A 24130-nucleotide genomic window follows, 5' to 3' on the forward strand; every position below is an offset into this window, starting at 1 on the left:
AAATAAAAATTAATTTAAAATGTTAAACTGAACAAAATCTAACACAGAGCAGGAAGTAGAATGGTGGGTACCAGAGCCTGAGGGGTAGGGGGAATACAGAGTTATGGTTTAACAGAAGTTGGGGAAGATGAAAAAGTCCTAGGGAGATGGTGGTGATTCACACTGTGAATGAACTCAATGCTACTGAACTAGACACTTAAACAGGGTTAAAATGGTAACTTTTATGTTATATATATTTTAACTGTAATAAAAAGTTTTGAAAAGTTAATTACTAAATAATAATGATATTTGCTGCCTCAAAGTTGTTTTGAAATGTGACAAATGTAAGTAATAGAATGTATTAATGTTAAGATGCATTGTCTAAAGTAGTGGGCTCAGAAACAAGTGAATAAAAGAATTTCTCCAAAGTAAATTAAAAATTAAACTTGCCCTGGCATGATTCTGTCCCGGGCATCTGTTCTCTGGGGTAGAAGTCCTTATGTCCATCCATCTTTTCTCTCACCTAAGTACATGTCACTACCCTATGGAAGATTCAATGGACTAGACATGAACCCTCTGAGGCTCCCAAAATATTTTTTCAGATGTGAGCAAAAGACTGACAAATATTATCACCTTAAGGTGGATAGCAATAAAAATGAGTACCAGTTATCATTAAGAATGGTCAGTTTGGTTTACACACACAAAAAAATGAATTATACATTGTTGAAAGAGAGGCCATGAATTATGAAGGCAGTCCAACCAAAGTAATACTGGCAACCTTTAAAACATCTGTATAGCCAACTGGTTTCCCTTAGGGGCTCTGACATGACATGGTCTTAAGGTTGAAGTGTAATTCTTAGCCTGTGCATGCTATTGGTCAGCACTTAGCTGTGGAGGAAAATGCAGAATCAGAAGATGAAGAGGAGGAGGATCTAAAACTTAAGTATATCTGCAGAACCATTTTCCCTGGAAGTGGTAGCTAGTATCCATGGAAGAAAGGAAAGCTTGCTGCTGCTGAAGATGATGAAAAGAAGGAGGAAGAGGAGGATGGGTATTCTGATGAAAAAACTGAAGAAAAATCTCCCTTAAATAAATTTATACAAGCTACTCCAGGTAAAAAAAAAAGCACAAAAATCAAACCAGGATGGAAAAAAATTAAAATCATCAATACCAAGGCCAAAAGGTTAAGAATCCTAAAATACCAAAAAGATCCAGTTCTGTAGAATACATTAAAGCAAAAAGGTAAACAAGTAACCCTGGATGCTACTGGTAAGTAAAGCCCAAAGATGGGGAGAAAGGAAAAGGAGAGACAAGTACTATCCATACTGAGTACCATCAACAGGCTGTTTTAATCTAATTTAATCTGTTTAATTTAATCCTAATTTGCCAACCATACCCCATTCCAGGCTGGGAACAATCCCCCCTGATTTCCTAAGGCACTTTATTTGGACTGCTGTAACACAGTGAACCTTACATACTGCCTTCCATTACTTTTGACTTTAACAATGTTTTAATCACCTCTTAGCTTCCTTACTACTAGGGATAGATGGTGGTGCTCAATAAATATTTGAATGAATAAAAAAATTAAACTTAACAGAAGCAGTTTAACAATTTGTGGAAAATGAAGAATATATATATTAATATAACATAAATATTAATTATATTAATATATATATATTAATATAATATATAATATAAATATATATATAATTTTTTAAGAAAAAAAATATATATCCATCCCCCAGTGCTGGTACCTTGTGCATGCTAGGCAAGTGGCCTACCACTGAGCTGTATTTCCAGTATTTATCTTATGTTTTAAACTATATTATTAAAAATTCTTCATAAATAAAAATTTAAATGCCTCCAGAGTATTCTATCTTATGATTACACCAAAATTTGCTTAATCAATCCTTTACTGTTGAACATTGTCAGGGCTCAGAGCATGATGCCTCAAAATATGGCACATTGACATGCTAAGTTTTGTTTTGTTGATTGCTGTTTTTTGAGGCAGAGTCTTGCTTTATTACCCAGGCTAGGCTCAAACTCCTGGGCTCAAGAAATCCTCCCAACTCAGTCCCCAGAGTAGCTTTGACTACTGGCAGGACACCATACCCAGCTGGCAAGCCAAGTACTTAAAAGGAGAGTAGAAAGGCCTTAGAAGCAAGAAATTTTCACTAATTTTGTGTCCTCCTCTCTCCTTCCCCCGGTATTCGCCCAAAGGATGTCATAGAAACTAGAATTCTTCTTCTCCAAAGCAGTTAGAAACTAGACTTCTTCTCCTTCCAAAGAAAGCCATAAACCTAGAAATGTCACTGTGATTTTTTCCCCCTTCTCCCTTGAGGACATCCATGTGACAGGTGTCACGTCCTACGCGTCAAGGAAGGAGCATGACATAGAGAGGTTAAGAAAAATACTGGCAGACTGGCCTTGCATGTTCCTTCCCAGTCTATTACCATTAGATCATACCCTTTTGTCCAATCAAGTCTCTACATAACTGTCCATTCTTCATTGAACCAAAGCATAAAAATACAATTCTCCCTAGGTCTTTAGGTCTTCATTTCTGAAGACTCTATGTCATGTAAAACTTTGATTTAATAAATAGTTTTCTTGGTTTTTTGTGTTTTTTTTTTAAATTTTTTTTAGTTGTAGCTGGATACGATACCTTTATTTTATTTATTTACTTTTATGTAGTGCTGAGAAGGAACCCTGTGTCTTGCATGTGCTAGGCAAGTGCTCTACCACTGAGCCACAACTCCAACCCCTACTTTTCTCTTGTTAACCTGCCTTTTCTTCTAGGAATATCTGCCATGGGCCTTGAGCGAAGAAAAAGCATGACATCTTTTTAGCCAATAACATTTAGGCCATTTACAATTTTTGTTATAAATAAATTTTGTTATAAATAATGTGGTGATTTTCTTCTTTAGGTATAAAGGCTTTGTCCGCTTTTGAAATTATTATTTTGGGATAGAATTATAGAGTTCTGGAAACAGAATTACTAGGTCAAATGAGAAATATTTTGCCTGGCACTGTGGCATGTGCCCATAGCCTCAGATACTCAGGAGGCTGAGGCAGGAAGATCACTTGAGCTCAGGAGTTTGAGTCCACCCTGGGCAGAATAGAGAGACCCTATCTCAAAAAAAAAAAAAGAAAGAAAGAACGAAAAGAAAAGAAAGAAAGGAAGGAAGGAAGGAAGAAAGGAAGAAAAGAAAAATATATAAATATTTTTAGACTCTTAGATTATGTTAAGGCATTACAAATTTATACTTTCAACAGAAATATGTTACCATCACTGAATAAAAATAAGATGTAATATTCATTAGGTACTTAGTTTTTACTAAGTACTGAGGTAATTTAAATATGGATTAGTATTTGATATGTATTAGCTCAACATTAAAATCTTCCATACTGGGGCTGGGACTGTGGCTCAGTGGTAGAGCACTCACCTAGCACATGTGAGGCCCTAGGTTCAATCCTCAGCACCACATAAAAAATTAAAATAAAGATATTGTGTCCAACTACAACTAAAAAATAAATTTAAAAAAATCTTCCATACTATTCAAAAAGCTATTTTTGAATTTCATTTTTTAGTTAATAATGATGTTAAGCTATATTATATTTTTTAACCATTTGAATTATTTATAAACCATCAGTTGGCTATTTTTAAATTGTGAGTTACTATCCTTTTCTGTTTCTATGATCTCTTTATATATTCATATGTTAAACCTTTGTCACATCAGCTACAGCTATTTTATAAGTTGTTTATTGTTTTTAAATTTCTACATCACATTTTATACTTTTCTATTGTCAAATCTATTGAGTTTTACTTTGTGATTCATTCTTGATTTTTAAAACAGTTAATTTTATTTAATGGCTTGGTATAATCATGAAGATACATCTTACACATGTATAAAACCTCTCTCTTTGCATACACTATTTCAAGCTTTCTCATCTGAACAACTAAACCAGATGCTTGTGCAAATCAGTTACTTTACATAACTTGATATTCTTTACATAACATTTCTTTCGAAGCTTAAAATTTCTTTCTCAACAACCTATATTTCCATCCATATGGGATTAACTTAGTATATGGAACAACAAAATAAAATGAAAAATTACAGAGTCCTTAAAAGGCACACTATATACTTGGTAACATTTGAAGTGATTAATGGCATTATTGAGGAAGAAGGAGAAATACAATACAGCAAATAAAGAACAAGGCACTTGTGTAAAATTAAGCATACACATATAAGAAAGTGTCCAGAGTTCTTACCAAAATTCTGTCAGTATTTATTTCTGGGTCAGGAAACTTCAGGTTATCATTATGATCTTCTTTGTCCTTTTCTGATTTGTTTTGATAATTTGCAATAATCATATCATTTTTTTTTACTAAAACAACAAAGTTATTTTTTAAAGCAAAGGTTTTACACATACACAGGGACAATAATATTTGTCTATACATTTTCTTGTGTTTTGATTAAACATTTACACACAGAGAAGGCCATAAATAACATTTTCCTTAGCATTTGAACAATGTCCAAGAGATATATACGCTTCTACTTTTGGGTTAAACATGCATGCATTTATCAAGAAATATATTTTCTAAGAAACAAGGGCCTGCTAAATACTAGATACTAACTCCAAGTGAGAAAAATTCTTAGGTGAGCTGTTCTGATCTGCAAACCTTCCCTCTGCATGGTTTTCTGCATGGTGTCATTCAGCCCTCTTCCTGCATCTGGGACTCTTTCCAGTGGCTACATGTGGGAGCTTCCCGTTTTTGTTCTGAGTGATGTTTACTGGAAATGGAGGTCTACTAATAAGATCTCAGCTCAGATAGCTTTGTAGGGACAGGAAGAATGATTATGAGATGGATTTGGCTAACAACCTTTACTTTCTCCTTTATTATTATCTTGTTTTCATAGGTTGACTTTGCTTTGTTTTAAAACTACCTCCCATGAGAAACCTAGGAGGAATGGTATGGGCTACCCTCTTGTTCCTCTCTGCCTTTCCTTACCAAGACCCTCCTTCTCCTCTTTGCCTTACCAACACCCCCTTCTTCCCCATGCCTCCAACCAGACCTGCACATTCACGCACCTACTACAGACAGTAGATGGATACAGCCAAGAACCTGTAGACAGGATAGCTGGGTATTATACTGCTCTATTCTCTTGAACTTGGAAGGAAAAATATTTGAATGTGAACAAAAGAAGCAAGGGGATTTGTCCAAAACTTCACAGCTGCTTATGGCAGAACAAAGTGCAAAATGTAGTTTTCATATTTCCTCACTCAGGGCCTTGGGGTTGAAACTGATAAGCATCGTTAGCATTTTTCTGAAACTGTGCATAAAGGCAACTTACAGAGTTCCAGGTAAACGAATGCCATATAAGGAGAAGTTGTCGTGTTAAAGGTCAGCTAAGTAAAAGAGAAAACCTCCTAAATATATTGAGTCCTTCAATTTTTTTGTGGATCTCCTTGGTTGTGATTGTGTGATCTCTGAAGTATTGTACAGTTTTGTCAAAAGTTTCAGATGAAAATTTCTCAAAATTAATTAAAATTTCTTTAAATTGATTGAAATTTTAAAGACTATTCTATACCATGCTACACTTCAGGAGGTAAAGAACTTGTCACAAATTCAAACAGGTATGTGGCCTCACAGCTCTTGGGAAATCAGGAATTTCTTATTAAATATCTGTCCCACCATCAAGTTGCCAATACTTGTGCAGAATCTCCCTGGGACGTAGTTGTATCAGAAAGCTAAAGCACTGAATAAGTTCAAGTAATTCTGAGGCTGCACAATTGTGTTGTGGGTGTCATTTGGTGTTCCATTCTAGTGTGAGGAATAACATCAAATAAAGGAGATTAGCTGCAGTTGGGGGCCACTAAAGATGGTGGACATAGAGAAAACAGCTCTTCAATTCTCTTTGGCTTCTGACTTTCAGGACAAAAACATTTCTCCTCCATGTAAAATGAGTAGGTTGAAGAGAAATAGAGAAAGGGAATGAAATTTGTTTGAAAAGAAAAAGGGAAAGAAAGAAATAAAAGAAACCCAAAATGCAGTAATAGAATGTGAGAATCCAGAGCTGTTTCAAGTGAGATCAAGCCCCTAGCTTTGAGGAATAATGTCTTACAGTCCTGGGAAACGTTGTTTGGGGGTCACCAAACAATCACCATTGATGTTTGGGACATCATTGAGAATAGAAGGGATACCAGAAGGCTGGTGGCATGAAATACTTGGATTTTCAGAAAAAGAAGGAGTGCAAAGTCTGAAATTTTGTAGATAATTATCTATAACCTCAGGGGCAACATTGTAGAATGGTGACTTAGGGATTAGTTTCAGGCACAAGGTGAAGTAATGAGTAAGATCCAGGTGAGTTCACTAAGAACCAGCCAGGGATAATTTTTTCCCTCTTTTTCTTTTCTTTCTTTTTAAAACATATTTTAGTTGTAGGTGGACACAATGCCTTTATTTTATTTATTTATTTATGTGGTGCTGAGGATCAAACCCAGTGCCTCACAAGTGCTAGGTGAGCACTCTACCCCTGAGCCATAACCCAGCCCTCTCTTCTTTTTGACATGACAACCAGCCCAGGAGCTCAGGGAATGGACATATATCTAGATAATTTTGTCATCGGTTTAAATATTTTTTTTACCAAAACTTTTCTTGATACTCTCTTGGACAAGATGGAGAAATAGGAACTAAATTCTGGCACCCTGGATGAATTAGTAACCAGTGCACAGGTGCTGTCTAATGAGTTGATGACAAACTGCAAGCGATATATAATAGTGAATCACAGGGTGTTGTCTTTCATCTGCCCCTTGTAAATGCTGTAAGAACAAATACACAGGTGTGCTCATCAAATTTATAGGTAACCTCAAGCTGGAGGTGTGAGGAACACCTGGAAAACAGAATGAAAATCAGTGAGTTGAATTTAAAAAGATAAAATTTAAAAATGATTAATATGAGGTTTAAGGAGCTAAATACACAAGTAAGAAAAGATTACTGTTTAGGCTGGTATGAAGTTTAAGCAGTACCTAAGAGTCTTAGACTATTTGTGCCAGATGTACAATGTGGTTGTAAAAAAAAAAAAAAAAAAAAAAATTAGGCTGTATGCTGTGGCATGGGGGTGAGAGTTCAATAACTGGCTCTGGGGTGGGAGTTGGGGCTTGATTTATAGCACTTGTTAATTTCTGTAGTGTAAATACTCCCATCACAGCCAGTTTCAAGCTATCAACTCCATGCCACTGAATGCAGAGTTTGGAAGAGCTGTGCAATAGCATAACATGTGGTCTTTTCACCCCACAGACACGATAGGTGTGGATAACTTCAAGAGATAATAAAATGCAGTAAATTAGAAAAGGATGAGCTTTAAGTATTTATTACCTTCATTTTTAATATATCTAATTGTATGTTTTTGAAACTTAACTTTCAATTAAGGCTGCATTTAATAACTGGCTCCAAAGTTTTTGTTTTGTTTTGTTGGCACTGGAGCTCCAACCTACAGCCTTACACATGAAAAGCAAGCACTCTAACTCTAATCTACACTACCAGCCCAGGCAGGAAATTCTTGAAAATTTAACATTGGCTCTTGCAAGTATGTATGCATAAGCTCCCACCCACCATCCTGCCCGCATAACCAGAAATGCGGTAACTGATACAAGGGAAGTGGTAGCCCTGCTGTTCTCTGCAACTGTCAGGCCCCACCCAGATCTTTTGACTGCAGAACAGTAACTTAAAGTGAAACTGTTCTGAGATTGGAGCAGAGCAGCCAGATGACTGGGAACCAGGCACAAGTGCTGGAAAATTGGACAGGTGCTGGGCTGTTTCAGCTGGGATGAGGGTGAGAAGGACAGGTGAATGCTTGTTTTCAAATATTTGAGGGGCTGTTGTTGTAGGAAGGTATAGTTAGGGCTCTAATCTATGGGGAGAAAAAGATCCAGGGAAACAGATTTCTACTCAGTGTAAGAAAGAGATTGCTTACAGGCAATGCTATCAAAAATGGAATGGGCTGAAAGTAATCTTGCAGAACATGGCAACAAAGTTAAGGGACAGCTGAGAGGTGGTTCAAGCATTAGAAGAGAGAGTAGGGTGGATAATCTTAAAGATCTCCCCCAAGTCTGCTACTGAACAACACCCCATTCCTTTTTATATTTTTATTTTGAGACAAGATATCACTAAGTTGCCCATACTGGCCTCAAATTTGTAGTCCTCCTGCCTCGGTCTCCAAGCAGAAGGGGTTACAGGTGTGCATCACCACATCTGACCATAAAATGTGACTTAAAAAACAAAGATTTGGGGCTGAGATTTGGCTCAGCGGTAGAGCGCTCACCTCCCACATGCGAGACCCTGGGTTTGATCCTCAGCACCACATAAAAATAAATAAGTGAAATAAAGGTATTGTGTTCAACTACAATTAAAAAATAAATATTAAAAAAAAAGATTTGGGGCTGGGGCTGTAGCTCAGTGGCAGAGCACTTGTCTGGCATATTGAAGCACTGGGCTCTATCCTTAGCACCACATAAAAAAATAAATAAATAAAATAAAGGCATTCTGTCCATCTATAGCTACAAAACATTAAAACAAAACAAACAAACAAAACCAAAGATTTGTGGCATTGGAGATGTAGTTTAGTGGCAGAGTGCTTTGCCTAGCATGCATCAAGCCCCCTGGGTTTAACCCCAGTACTGCAGGGGGAAAAGAGAAAAAGAAAGAAAGTAACTTATTCTTTCATTTTAAAAACATTAGTAGCAAGCATTTTCATTTAATGTTTCCTTCTTAGATAAAATAGTAGCAATCGCTAGACTCTGTATTTTTTTTCCTATCTGGCTTTGTTTTCATTAATCATATAGTCTAAGAATCACTCCATACATTTCTCATTTTTATATATATATATTTTAATTGTTAATGGACCTTTATTGTATTTTATTTATACACGGTGCTGAGAACCCAGTGCTTCACACATGCTAGGCAAGCACTCCACCACTGAGCTACAACACCAGCCCCTCTCATTCTTTTTTATATCTATATAGTACTCCATTGTGTGGACTGTACATAGTGTTACTTGGATGTTGGACACTTTTAACCAAATAAAAATTAAGAAATTAAATTTTAGGGGCTGGGGTTGGGGTTCAGTGGTAGAGTGCTTGCCTCCCATGGGTGAGGCACTGGGTTCAATCCTCAGCACCACATAAAAATAAATAAATAAAGATTTTTAAAAAAGAAATTAACTTTTAGCATGATCAGCTGAGATAAAAATCCAAGCAAATTTCAAAATGTGTCCTCGATTTTTCTCTCCCATCTATTTAGTGGCTTTGCTCTGCTTGTCTTGTTCCTGCACCCTTACCTCAGGGTACCCTCTCAATCCTGAGTAACTGTCCCTTACTTTTCAAAAAAATTTCTCAAGAATCTAAAATCAGCCTATTTTTGGTCCATATCTTTAAACCCCTATTCTTTTTTAGGTGACAGTTCATGCAGAAGAGTTTATTTTAAAATAATTCTTGCCAAAGCTACCTAATGAGTCACTTCTTTTGGAGAACATGAGGCTTTGACCTCAAATTGTACATATATTAGGGTATCACCAGTTGGTTATTATTCATCATGTTTGAGTTTAGTATTAAGTACCATATTTTAGTGCTTTAGTACCATGTATAAAACAAAGCAATAATCAGAATTTATCCTGAGATCGCATTGGAAAGAAACATTCTGAACCAATAAATAACAATGGAGGTAGACCTATGAGTAGACATATGAGTTCTGGGGATGGAGGCTGTGGCAGCAGCTTTTCTTGTCTTTTAATATTCTTTTCATGAGTAATAGAAGTACAAAGTTTACACTTTGCCCAGGAGAACCACCCTGTACCTTCATCTTCCTGATACAGTCTTTGCACTGTGAAACAGATGCGCCACCACGGGATAAACATGGAGTTTGCCCTGGAGACAGGGAAGGAAAGCAACTGGATTCAAAAACATAGATTCCAAGTTGAAGTAGGAGAATCTTAGTAATCTGTCACTATGTTTCTCTCCCCCCACCCACCACACACTCCAGTAGGCTACATTATTAGAACTTGCCACAGAACCCTAGAAGCTGCGATAAGACCTGGGGAGCTGTACAACCCAATTCAAAATGGTCTGAGAGAATAGGGTAGGGGAGGGGCGAACTCACTGGTAAAGCATGTGCTTACTGTGTGCAATGATCTGGGTTCAATCCCCTGTATCTCACACACACACACACACACACACACACACACACGCACACGCAAACACACACGCACATACGCACACACATGCACACACAAACACGCGCGCCTGAGACAATAGGATCTGGAGAGACCCTCCTGAGCTGACCAGACCTTGTACTCAAAGGACAGAAATGAGCAGCCTAGGAACCACAGGCAGGACAAGAACTGCTCAGCCACTGGCTGGACTTCCTGGCATCTGTCTTGAAGGGAAGTGGGATTCATTACTACTATCAAGTAACTCTTAATTTTCTTAATTTTCAGAATATTGCCTCACATAGAAACCACAGTAAAGGAGATCTAACATATGGAACTCTGAGTTGTGAAGTATAAATTTGCATTATGCCAGTTGCCACAACATTGTACAGTCAAAGAACTTAGTCCTAGGAGGGTCTGAAAATTTCAGTGCTTTAGGATTCTATGGACTTTTCTCTGTATCTTCTTATCCCAATGAACTCTTACCCAGTTTTTAAGACCCAACCCTTCTCTTTACTTCCATAATACTTAGTATGTACCTCTTGTAACAATATCACATAATATCAGACTTATTTGTTAATTGCCTGTTTCCTACTGAATATCGAATTGTTGGGGGAGGGGCCCACTCCTCCTGTCTCAGTGCCTGGCAAAAAAAAAGACGATAGATATTCATTAAGTGAGATCAGAGATCACCTAATCTAATCTCTCTAAGTATACAAAACTGAGGCCCCAAGAGTTTCTATAAATTCGGTAATTCAATCAGTCTAGAGGATTTACTATATGCCCAGTTCTATATGACGCTCCATTAATGTCTTTACAATATTTTAAACATGATTCAGACTATGATTAGTTTCCATTTGTTCAGAGGTCAAAAGAGAACTACTATCACCCTAAAAATCCTCAAAGAAATATTCAACTATGTTCAGAATTTGTTTAATCAACTTTCTTTGTTATATTCTAAGAGAGCATCACCCAAGAATGCCATCTGAATAATGTTGATGCACACGTACACCTGTGTGCACTAGTATGTGTGTCAGATGGGGGCACAGGGATGGTGAGAGTATGGAATGCCCAGTTTAACTTAGGAAACACTGGGTTACGTTAAGTTAAATAGCTCCTCCCATACTTTCAACCACCTAGTAATAATTAGTTAAATCTCCAAGAGCATATCACAATAAGTAAAGGAAATGGAGACTTAGGAAACCCTTCTGGGAAAAGGGAGCTCAGGAATCTGACCTTTCACAATCTCTCTTTCTCTCTCTTTCTCTCTCTCTCTCTCTCTCTCTCTCTCTTAATCTTTTATTGATTTTATTTTTTTAAAATATACAACAGCAGTGGAATGCATTACAATTCTTAATACACATATATACCATAATTTTTCATATCTCTCTTTGTATATAAAGTATGTTGACACCCAATTCAAGTCTTCATACATGTACTTTATATAATGATGTCCATCAAATTCCACCATCCTTGCTAATCCCCTGCCCCCTCCCTTCCCCTCCCACCCCTCTTCCCTATCTAGAATTAATCTATTCCTCCCATGCTCCCCCCTCCCTACCCCATTATGAGTCAGCCTCCTTATATCAGAGAAAACATTTGGCATTTGTTTTGGGGGGGATTGGCTAACTTAGCATTATCTTCTCCAACGCCATCCATTTACCTGCAAATGCCATGATTTTGTTCTTTTTTAATGCTGAGTAAAATTCCATTGTGTATATATGCCACATTTTTTTTTTTTTTTAGTTTTTAGGTATTTATTTATTTATTTTTATTGGTTGTTCAAAACATTACAAAGCTCTTGACATATCATATTTCATACATTTGATTCAAGTGGGTTATGAACTCCCATTTTTACCCCGTATACAGATTGCAGAATCGCATCAGTTACACATCCACGTTTTTACATACTGCCATACTAGTGACTGTTGTATTCTGCTATCTTTCCTATCCTCTACTATCCCCCCTCCCCTCCCCTCCCATCTTCTCTCTCTACCCCATCTACTGTAATTCATTTCTCTCCCTTGATTTTTTTTCCCTTTCCCCTCACAACCTCTTATATGTAATTTTGTATAACAATTAGGGTCACCTTCCACTTCCATGCAATTTCCCTTCTCTCTCCCTTTCCCTCCCACCTCTCGTCCCTGTTTAATGTTAATCTTTTTCTCACGCTCTTCCTCCCTGCTCTGTTTTTAGTTGCTCTCCTTATATCAAAGAAGACATTAGGCATTTGTTTTTTAGGGATTGGCTAGCTTCACTTAGTATAATCTTATGCCATATTTTTTAAATCCATTCATCCACTGAAGGGCATCTAAATTGGCTCCATAGTTTAGCTATTGTGAATTGTGCTGCTATAAACTTTGATGTGGCTGTGTCCCTGTAGTATGCTGTTTTTAAGTCCTTTGGGTATAGTCCGAGGAGAGGAATAGCTGGGTCAAATGGTGGTTCCCTTCCCAGATTTCCAAGGAGTATCCATACTGCTTTCCATATTGGCTGCACCAATTTGCAGGCCCACCAGCAATGTATGAGTGTACCTCCCCGACCCCAACTTCGCCAACACTTATTGTTGTTTGTCTTCATAATAGCTGCCATTCTGACTAGAGTGAGATGATATCTTAGAGTAGTTTTGATTTGCATTTCTCTGATTGCTAGAGTGGATGAGCATTTTTTCATATATTTGTTGATTGATTGTATATCCTTTTCTGAGAAGTGTCTATTCAGGTCCTTGGTCTATTTGTTGATTGGGTTATTTGTTTTTTCGGTGTTTAGCTTTTTGAGTTCTTTATATACCCTAGAGATTAGTGCTCTATCGGATGTGTGAGGGATAAAAATTTGCTCTCAGGATGTAGGCTCTCTGTTCACCTCACAGATTGTTTCTTTTGCTGACAAGAAACATTTTAGTTTGATTTCATCCCATTTATTGATTCTTGGTTTTAATTCTTGTGCTGTAGGAGTCTTATTAAGGAAGTTGGGTCCTAATCCCACATGACGAAGATTAGGGCTTACTTTTTTCTTCTATTAGATACAGAGTCTCTGGTTTAATTCCTAGGTCCTTGATCCATTTTGAATTAAGTTTTGTGCATGGTGAGAGATAGGATTTAATTTCATTTTTTTGCATATGGATTTCCAGTTTTCCCAGCACCATTTGTTGAATCTTGCTATCTTTTCTCCAGTGCATGTTTTTGGCTCCTTTGTCTAATACAAGATAATTGTAATTTTGTGATTTCTATACCATTGGTCTACCAGCCTGTTTTGGTGCCAATATCATGCTGTTTTTGTTACTATTGCTCTGTAGTATAGTTTAAGGTCTGGTATAGCAATGCTACCTGCTTCATTCTTCCTGCTAAGGATTGCTTTAGCTATTCTGGGTCTCTTATTTTTCCAGATGAATGTCATGATTGCTTTTTCTATTTCTATGAGGAATTCCACTGGGATTTTCATCGGAATTGCATTAAATTTGTATAGTGCTTTTAGGAGTATGGTCATTTTGATAATATTAATTCTGCCTATCCAAGAGCAAGGTAGATCTTTCCATCTTCTAAGGTCTTCTTTGATTTCTCTCTTTAAGGTTCTGTAGTTTTCATTGTATAGATCTTTCACCTCTTTCGTTGATTCCCAAGTATCTTTTTTTTTTTTTTTTTTTAGATATTGTGAATGGGGTAGTTTTCCTTATTTCCTTCTCAGAGGATTTGTCACTGATATACAGAAATGCCTTTGATTGATGGGTGTTGATTTTATATCCTGCTACTTTGCTGAATTCATTTACTAGTTCTAGTTTTCTGGTGGAGTTGTTTTTTTTTTTCTTTTTTTTTTTGGGGGGGGGGTCTTCTAGGTATAGAATCATATCGTCAACAAATAGAGCTAATTTAAGTTCTTCTTTTCCTATACATATCCCTTTGATTTCTTTCATTTGTCTAATTGCTTTGGCCAGTGTTTCAAGAACTATGTTGAATAGAAATGGTGAAAGAGAGCATCCCTGTCTTGTTCCAGTTTTTAGAGGTAGTGCCTTCATTATTTCTCCATTTAGAATGATGTTGGCCTGAGGCTTAGCATAGATAGCCTTTATGATGTTGAGATATGTTCCTGTTATCCCTAGTTTTTCAAGTGTTTTGAACATAAAGGGGTTCTGTATTTTGTCAAATGCTTTTTCTGTGTCCATTGAGATGATCATATGGTTCTTATCTTTAAGCCTATGAGGTGTGATGGATTACATTTATTGATTTCCATATGTTGAACCAACCTTGCATCCCTGAGATGAATCCTGCTTGATCATGGTGCACAATCTTTTTGATATGTTTTTGTAATCGATTTACCAGAATTTTATTGAGAATTTTTGTATCTATGTTGATTAGAGATATTGGTCTGAGGTTTTCTTTCTTTGATGTGTCTTTGTCTGGTTTTGCACAGTCTCTCTTATCTGCCAAAATTCCCCTGTCCACTGAAAGTAGGCCCTCCAGGAGTAACTGACCAACTTCTCCCAGGATGTGGCCCTGCTAAATCCTGCAAAACTCAGACCCCCTTGTAGCCCATTGCCATTTTCCCCTTGAAAATGTGCCTCTCTGCTGCTTAATAAAGCATCACTGATCCGATGAGGTCTGTCTCCCTTTCTTTTTCTTTTTGTATTCTTTCATTTGCTTTAATGCAGTTTCCCAACTTATTTTGCCTAGAGAAATCCCCACCTTTGTTGCCTCAATTAGTATACTCGGGGGATAAAGATCTGGAAAACAGAGTTGGCTAATGTAATTCTTATTTGCCAGGGCAGTAAAGGGTTCAGAGGGAAACAAACACTATGCTCTGTGGAGGAGAAGGTGTCTAGAGTGGAGAACAGAAGCTCTGGAGAAAGTGTAGCAGAGGAGGGGGAGACCAAGAGGGCAGGTTTACTGTCCAGGGTCCCAGAGAGGAGAGAGGGCCACATGCAGATGTTTGAGACAGCTTTTATGCCAAGCATCATGAGACCCCTAGGGTACAGGCAGAGAGGCCTGGAGGTAGGAGATAGAATGTATCACAGAGAACAAGAAAATACTTCCATAACAACAGGCAGCATGGCATCTGCCCTGGTGGGGGGGGAGGGCTCCAGGGAGCACAGCACCCTCCCTCAGCTGCCAGACATTCCTGATCTCAGTGTTCACATCCTGATCTCAGCGTTGGAGTTGGGGCAAGAAAGGAAATGAAGCAAGTACAAAGAAAGGTGACTGAGTGGTTCATCCACTTCTGGGAAACCTCCCCCTGGGGCTCGGAGAGAAGGCTCCAGGACACAATGGGACTGGATTAACAAGGGCAGTAGAAATGGGAAACAAAATTTGCAGGGCCCTTTTAAGTACAGGATCATGTCATGGGCAAATAGGGATAGCTAGCTCTTCTTTTCCTATTTATATCCCTATAAGTTCTTTCATCTGTTTGATTGCTCTGGCAATTAAATCTAGTCTCAAGTCATGTGTGGAATAGAAGTGGTGAAAGAGGGCCTCCCTGCCTCGTTCCAGTTTTTGGAGGGAATGCTTTCATTTTTTCTCCATTTAGAATGATGTTGGCCTTGAACTACACTGAGATTTCATCTCACTCCAGTCAGAATGGCAACAATCAAGAGTACATATAACAATAAATGTTGGCCAGGATGTGGGGAAAAAGGATTCACTCCTACATTGCTGGTAGGACTGCAATTGGTGCAATCACTCTGGAAAGCAGTATGGAGAGTCCTCAGAAAACTTGGAATAGAACTATCATTTGACCCAGTTATCCCACTCTTCAGTATATACCCAAAGGATTTAAAATCGGCATACTATAGTGATGCAGCCACATCAATGTTTATGACGGTTCAATTCACAATAGCTAAGCTATGGAACCAACCTAGGTGCCCTTCAACAGATGAATGGATACAGAAAATATGGTACATATACACAATGGAGTATTATTCAGCCATAAAAAAGAATGACTTGTGACATTTGCCAGAAAAATGGATGGACCTGGAGACTATTATGCTAAGTGAAATAAGCCAATCCCCCCAAAATAAAGGTTGAATGTTCTCTCTGATATGTGGATGCCAACACACAACAAGGAGGGGAAGGAAAGAATAGAAATTCAGTAGATAGGACAAAGGGGAATAAAGGGAAGAGAGGGAGGATGGACATAGGAAAGACAGTGGAATTAATCTGTCATGACTTTCCTATGTTACATATATGAACACAGCACAGTGAATCTCTTCATCATGTACAGCCGCAAAAATGAGATCCTAATTAGAATAAGATTTGTCAAATTATACTCTACTGTCATGTACAACTAAAAAGAACAAATAAAAATAAACAAAAGAAACAATTTTTTAAAATTTTGCAGAGCCCAGTGTAAAATGGAAACGTGAGTTCACTGTTTTAAACTTAAGAATCTCATGATTGCAATAGAGGAGCATTAAACTGAGCACCAACCTCCTAAGGGAGCCGGCCCTTCCAGAAGTTACTGCTCATCCTATAATCCTATTTGAATCCCCTAACTAATACGACCTGGAGAAACTGGGTTACACACGTATTACCTAAAAGACATCCAATTATCATGGAAACTCTTGTTCACTAATTACCATGATCTGAATGTCTGTATTCCCCCAGCCCACAGCACTCATATATTGAAACCTTGCCCCAGTGTAGTATTAAGAGGTGGGGCCTTTAGGAAGTGATTAGGTCCTAAAGTGATTGGGGTGAACGGGATTAGTGCCCTTATAAAAGAGACCCAGGGTGCCTGTTTGAGAACATGGCAGGGAAGTACCCTATGAATCAGAGAGCTTGCCCACCAGACATTGAATTTGCAAGTGCCTCGATAAATAAATTTCTATCATTTATAAATTATGCCATCTTTGGTATCTTTGTTGCAGCAGCCACAATCATTCTGGGTAAGCCCGACTTTGTTATAAGATAAATCTAAGTTCGCCTTCAATTTCAGTAGCATATTCAATGCAAAAATCCAGGCACATCCAAGCTATTCCCATGTATAGTTCTCACACCACAAACTACATCTGTTCTTCCCATGCTGAGAATAAAGACAGATTTGCAGCTGCGGTGCAGGAAAGTAGAACCTTTGACTCTGTCCTGGGGTTAAATACCAGCATTTATTTGCTGCTGAGGCAGCACTCAGCACCCGTGCTGATTTCTCTCAAAAATAAAAAACAAACTCAGGTGGAAAATCTGGGCAATCAATGTTATTTGCTATTTTTGGAGATGAGGGAGGAAAAGAAAAGTGGTGGAAAGTGTTGTCATAAACAACACAGAGTGTACAACCAGAGATATGAAAAATTGTGCTCTATATGTATAATATGAATTGTAATGCATTCCCGTTGTCATATATAACCAATCAAAATTAAAAAAAAAAAAAAAAGAAAAAAACCACAGAGGGCTGGGTTTGTGGCTCAGTGGTAGAGCACTCGCCTAGCATGTGTGAGGCACTGGGTTCCATCCTTAGCACCACATAAAAATAAATAAATAAAATAAAGGTATATATAAAAAAAAAAAAAGGCATCTGCCCTGCCATGTCCCAGGTCTCAGGCTGGCTTGGAACCTGGGATCCTTAAAAAAAAAAAATTAAATAAAAATAAATAAACAACATAGAAGAGCAGATCATGAGTATGGAGATGAAACAACTCCTACATCCTCTTGATCAGATGGAAACAACTAAGTAAAGAAGAAATTATCCCGGGGAGACTTTGTGCCTCCTGGGGAAAAGCCAGGGATTTTCGGGGGATATTTCAGATCCAAACTATAGCAGAGAGCCACTGAGGAGGTGAAGATGAGTAGAGAGGAGGGTGTGGTGGTGTTGCCAAGGGTCAGCACCAGCAGCAGGATGGGGAGGTGGGGTCTAGAGTTTATTTTCATATCTTCAAGGGCGACCCTGGGGCTGCAGTCACTCAGTAAGTTGGTGGCAAAGCTGGGCCTAGTCAGTCTCCTGATTCTAGGGTCTGGGGCTCTTTTCTCTAGTTTGCCCACTCCAAGAAACTAAAGAGAACTAGAGAACTAACGGAAAACATATGTGAAAAATTAGGGGACACCCACCTAGTAAGATTTGCTGTTAGCTACTTTCCCCAGAACCGAGGGGCTCTGAGCAAGAAGAAATGGAGTTCAAGATACTGGGAATGAAGGACCCCAAACTGAAGCTTTGAGTCTTTCAAAGCAAGAGAATCCACCATAGCCAAGAAAATTTTATTTTTCAAATATGCATTGAGCTGTCCCTGCACGCTGAACGCTTACCTGGTACAAGGAGCAGTACAAAAAGGTCGAGGACAGTGACCTTCACGAATTTAGTAACCCCAGAAGGAAGGCAGCTGTTTCCAAGACGTCACAATGCAGTGTTTAACAGCCACAGGAGCCGAGTTTAGACAGGGAAGTGAGCTCCTGCAGGGAGTGGAAGGAGAGAAGCCAAGGGAAGAAAGGGATAGAAAGTTCTAGGCAAAATAATGTGTAATGTTATTATTGTGAAATTTGACCTATCCAAAGGGTGGTAAGATGTAACATCCAAACGGAAATACATCTTGTGAGCCATCTGCCAAGGCTCACAGCCTCTGAGTACAAAATGTCACATTTCTGTTAAACTTTAAAAAATTAAGGACGAATACATTCAAATGAAGAAAACAAAATGTCCACGCACTACAAAACTATATAAAATGAAATCCCACTATGATCACCACCATCTCTACTTCTCTTCCCACTAGTGACAACTTATGGATGACCCCAGAGAAGTATGTAATGATTGCATAAAATAGTAATAATCTATCACGCAACACGTGCTTTTTAAAATTATATACGTGGGTTGTGCAATAAACACTCTGTGGCAGTTTGTTGCCTCAATTACATAGTAATATGTCTCAGCTCAATCCCGTTTTCAAAATATCTACAGAGTGTATGTTGTATGGTTTTCCCGTAATTTATTTAACTAATTCACGATCTTTTTTTTTTTTTTTTGTAATAGGGACTGAAACTAGGGGTGCTTAGCTACTGAGCCACATCCCCACCCCACTTCTTATTTTTTATTTTGAGACAGGATCTTGCTAAGTTGCTTAGGCCCTTGCTAAATTGCTGAGGCTGGCTTTAAACTGTGATCCTTCTGCCACAGCCTCCCAAACTGCTGGGATTATAGGCATGTGCCACCATGCCCAACTAACCCACTATCATTGGGCATTTTAATTGCTTGAAGTTTTTTGTTTCAGACAATTGGAATGAACATACATGGCATATTTTTTTTTTTCTTATCTAACTTAAAGTAAATGCTCGGTAATGGAGTTGTTGGGTCAAGGGTTATACATATATATATATATATATATATATATATATTTTTTTTTTTTTTTTAATTTAATTTTATTGTGATAAACCGTACATACAATTGACCATTTAAGCTTTTTCCCGCCCCCATACTGGGAATTGAACCCAGGAGTTCTACCACTGAGCTACATCCCCAGTCCTTTTTATTTTTTATTTGAGACAGGGTCTCACTAAGTTGCTGAGGCCTCTTGCCTCAGCCTCCTGGGCAGCTGGGATTACAGGCATGCAGTAATGTACCACCATGCCCAGTCCAATGAACTGTTTTTAGTGCCCAGTTCGGTAGTATTAAGTGCATATTGTTGTGTAGTCAGCACCACCAGTCATCTCCCGCATTCTGTTCACCCTCCCAAATGGAATTCTTTACCCATGAGACATTAACTGTTTATTCTATCTCTGTCCCCCTCCCTAGCAACCACCGTCCTCCTTTCTATTTCTATGATTTTGACTACTCAAATGCCTCGTATAAGTGGAATCAGTGTTTGCCTTTTTCTGATTTGCTTGTTTTATTTAGCATAGTGTCCACGAGGGTTATCCACATTGCAGCATATGTTAGAAAATTCTTCCTTGTAAGGCAGAATAATATTCTGTTAAATATATAGCACTGGGGGGGGTATTCTGGGGGGGGGGTACCAGGGGCACTAGACCACTGAGCCACATCCCAGCCCTATTTTGTATTTTATTTAGAGACAGGGTCTCATTGAGTTGCTTAGCGCTTCGCTTTTTGCTGAGGCTGGCTTTGAACTCAGATCCTCCAGGATTACAGGCTTGCACCACCATGCTCAGCTATTGATATGTATTTTAATATGTTGACAGATATTCTGACATTGTCCTTTCATGGTGGCACCAACCTGCACTCCTACACAGTATATAGGTCCAACTGTATTCCCACCCCCACCCACACTGCTATGGAACCTCTTCATGTTTCCCAATACTCTGTGAGAAATGGCATCTCATAATTGGCTTTCCTATGCATGTGTGAATAAGGCTGGTCACCTTTTCCAAGTTTATTGGCTACTTCATTTCTTTTTTATTATTCCAACTATAGATATATTCACCCACCATTTCCTTTTAGGTTGTCTTTTTCTTAGTGATTTGTATGAACATTTTAATAAATTGAAAAATTAGCACTCCCACCACCACCTTTTTTTTTTTTTTTTTTTTTAACAATTTTGGAATCAAACCCAGGGCTTTGTGCATGCTAGGTAAGTGCTCCACCACTGAGCTACATCCCAGCCCTGGAATTACACCCTTGATTACCATCTTTACTGTACTGTTATATGTTTGTTCCCAATTTATTTATCTTTTTACTTTGTACATAGACTTTTCTTCTTGCTATTTATTTTTCACTTTTTATTATGGGAAAATCAAACATATAAAATATATTTAAATATATAATAAAATATATAAAAAATAGAGAGAAGAGTATCCCATATACCCATTAGCAAACTCCATTTCCACCCCACCACAAATTATCTGAATCAGATTCCCAGATATATCATCTACAAGTATTTTAGTGTGTATTTCTAATAACATTTTTAAAAAGAAAACATAACTATAATACTATTATCATATGTATGTACTATTTTTAATACTAAAAACTGCTAACAATCATGCAAATTAATCAAAGATTTTTTATTGCTTCTGGGTTTGAGATCATGCTTAGCAATGTCTTTTTAATTAACTTTTTAAACAATTTTTTTTCAGTTGTCAATGGATATTTATTTATTTATATGTAGTGCTGAGAATTGAACCCTGTGCTTCACACATGCTAGGCAAGCGCCCTACCACTGAGCTACGACCCCAGCCCTTAATTAACTTCATTGGTGCATTATAATTATGCACAATGTGGGATTCATTGTGACATATTTATACATGCACATAACATAATCTGGTCAATTTAATTCCCTAGGACCTCCCCTTTCCACCCCTTTTTCCTCCCTCAGATCCCCTTCCTCTAGATTATAAATTAATTCATCCTTTTTTTTTCTTCTAGTATATTTTTTTCTTTTTTTCTTTTGGCAGTATTGGGGATTGAACCCAGGGACATTCTACCACTGAATACATCTCCAGTCCTTTTTTTATACATTTTTTTGAGACAGGGTCTTACTAAGTTGTCAAAGCTGACCTCAAACTTGCAGTCATCCTGCCTCAGCCTCCCAAGTGACTGTGATTACATTCCAGTATTTTTTTAACTCAAAACCCATTCATTAAGTTTAAAATTATTGTCCAGAAAATAACAGTCCATAAATCCTGGGGAGAGACAGAGTGACTGTATAATTAAGGCCAAGAGTGCTTACCTCCTCATGCCCTTTCTCTCCTATAAAACATCTACTTCCAGAAGAAAAACCCTTCTAGACCCATCCTCACAATTCAGGTCCAAGCCTCCTTTGGATTCTCTAGCTTCTGACTTTCCTTTTTTTTAAAAAAAATAAATAAAGAGTGTTTTTGAAATAGAATTCATGTCATAAAAATTACCCTTGTGAAATATATATTTCAGTGATTTTTAGTATATTTACAGTTATGTAACTATCACTAATTTCTTAGCCTTTTCATCACCCTGAAAAGAAATCGCATCCCCTTTAAGTAATCATTCCTCATTTCCCTGTCTTCTGCTGTCTCTGGAAATCATCAATGTATTTTTAAATTTTGTGGATTCCCAGGACATTTCATATTAATGGAATCATATAAGATGTGGCCTTTTGACATATATATACACACACACACCAGGGATTGAACTCAGGGGCACTCAACCACTAAGCCACATTCTCAGACATTTTTTTTTTTTTTTTTTTTTTGTATTTTTATTTAGAGACAGGGTCTGGCTGAGTTGCTTAAGGCCTCAGTAAATTGTTGAGGCTGGCTGATCCTCCTGCCTTAGCCTCCGGAGCCACTGCAATTACAAGCGTGTGAAACCAAGCCCAGCTGTGTTTGACTTTCTTATTGCTAGTACTTTTATAGATTCACTTTAACATTTTATATCACATTCCTTCTGGTATTTACCTTGATGAAAATAATAAAGTGATACAGCTAGATTTTTTTCCCAAAATAGTCTGGCTATTGTCTTGCCACTATTTTTGAATCATCCATTTTTCTTTATGTGAATTGTAAATGTCACCATTATAATCTACTAACTCCTCTTGTGTATTTAAGTCTCCTGAATTCTCTATTTTATTTCATTGATTTATCTAATTTTTTCTCTTTTTTGAGAGACAGAGTCTCACTTGTTACCCAAGCTGGTCTCAAACTCCTGGACTCAAGTGATTCCCCATCTCAGCCTCCAGAGCTGGGACTACACCTGCGTACCACTGCACCAAGCTAAAAAAGTTACTTTAAATTCTTTTAACTTCAAAAATGCATTTAGATAAGTAATCTGTCTCCCGTTCTCCAGTATCTTTCTGTTCATATTTTCTTCTTGGCTATCTGTCTTGTTTGTTTCTACAGATGAATCCAAAATTACCTTATAAAATGTTAAAAGAAAATTTGTAAGTGATTTTATTGGGATCACATTGAGTTTATAGATTAAATTTGGCAAGAATTAATACTCATTAAGAGACTTTATATTGTATACTTCCCTGCCTCTTTCTGGTTAAGTTTATTTTCAGATAAATTGGTGGTAGTATTGCTATTTAAGTAAGACCTTTACTTTCATTATATTTTGTAACTGTCAATTTTGTGTACTAATTGTATAAAAAGTAACTAACCATTTTACTAAATTCTCTTATAATTTCTGCCTACTTTTGTTTTGTAACAAACTACCCCTATTGTTTTAACCTGTTTTTACATTCTTACATTTACTAAGATGATCACATTATTTTTCTCTTTTGATCTATTTCACATAGTGGCATTGTGTTCATTCTCTAGTCTGTGGGTCAACTGGCAATGCTTCTGGACTGACTCAGTTTCCTTCAGTGGAAAAACAATACTTCAGCTGGCCCCAGCAGATGAGGACAAGCTCACTCATATCTCTGGCATTTGGTTCTGTGTCAGCTGGGACAACAGGGATGACCTGGCCACAGCTTTCTCACGAGGCGGCAAGCTCACCTAGGCTCATTCTTAAGGTAGGGGTCTCAAAGGTCTTAGAAATGGTGAAAGAAGGCAAGTCACAATGTGCACACACTTTTCAAGCTTCTGCTTGTGACATGTTTGCTAATGCCCCAGTGTTCTAAAGAAAGTCACATGGTTGAATGCAGATTTAAAGTATAAAGAAATTGACTCCAGCAGGGCATCACAACACACACCTGTAATCCCAGCTACTCAAGAGGCTGAGGCAGGAGGATCATGAGTATAAAGCTCACCTTGGCAACATGGTGAGCCCTCACCTAAAAAAAATTATTATTATTATTAGTAGTAGTAGTAGTAGTAGATGAGAGAGAGAGAGAAGAAATATACTCAATTTCTGAGAAGACCTACAAAATATCATATCTATTTTTGCTATTTCCTCCAGCTTCCTGACACTTTTTTCTTGGTGTATTCTCTTTAGGTTTCTAGTTTTTCTTTGCAATAATGTGTAATTAATAAATCTTCTTTACCTTGAAAGATAATTTTACCTATTAAATTATTTTCTTACTTAATTGTACTGGTTAGGATTTCCAGGACATCATTAAAGTATATCTTCTTCCTAACTTTAATAGAAATTAAAGTATGTTCTAGGTTTTT

The 24130-nt window shown here is 37.6% G+C and overlaps 1 pseudogene; it reads left to right on the forward strand.

Annotated features, from left to right (window-relative positions):
- Window positions 1–523: 523 nt before the first annotated feature.
- LOC143379983 (nucleophosmin-like) overlaps window positions 524–24130 on the forward strand; it is a 41997-nt pseudogene continuing 18390 nt past the window's right edge.

This window comes from Callospermophilus lateralis, chromosome 14, assembly GCF_048772815.1.
Source record: "Callospermophilus lateralis isolate mCalLat2 chromosome 14, mCalLat2.hap1, whole genome shotgun sequence".
Classification (NCBI taxonomy): domain Eukaryota; kingdom Metazoa; phylum Chordata; class Mammalia; order Rodentia; family Sciuridae; genus Callospermophilus; species Callospermophilus lateralis.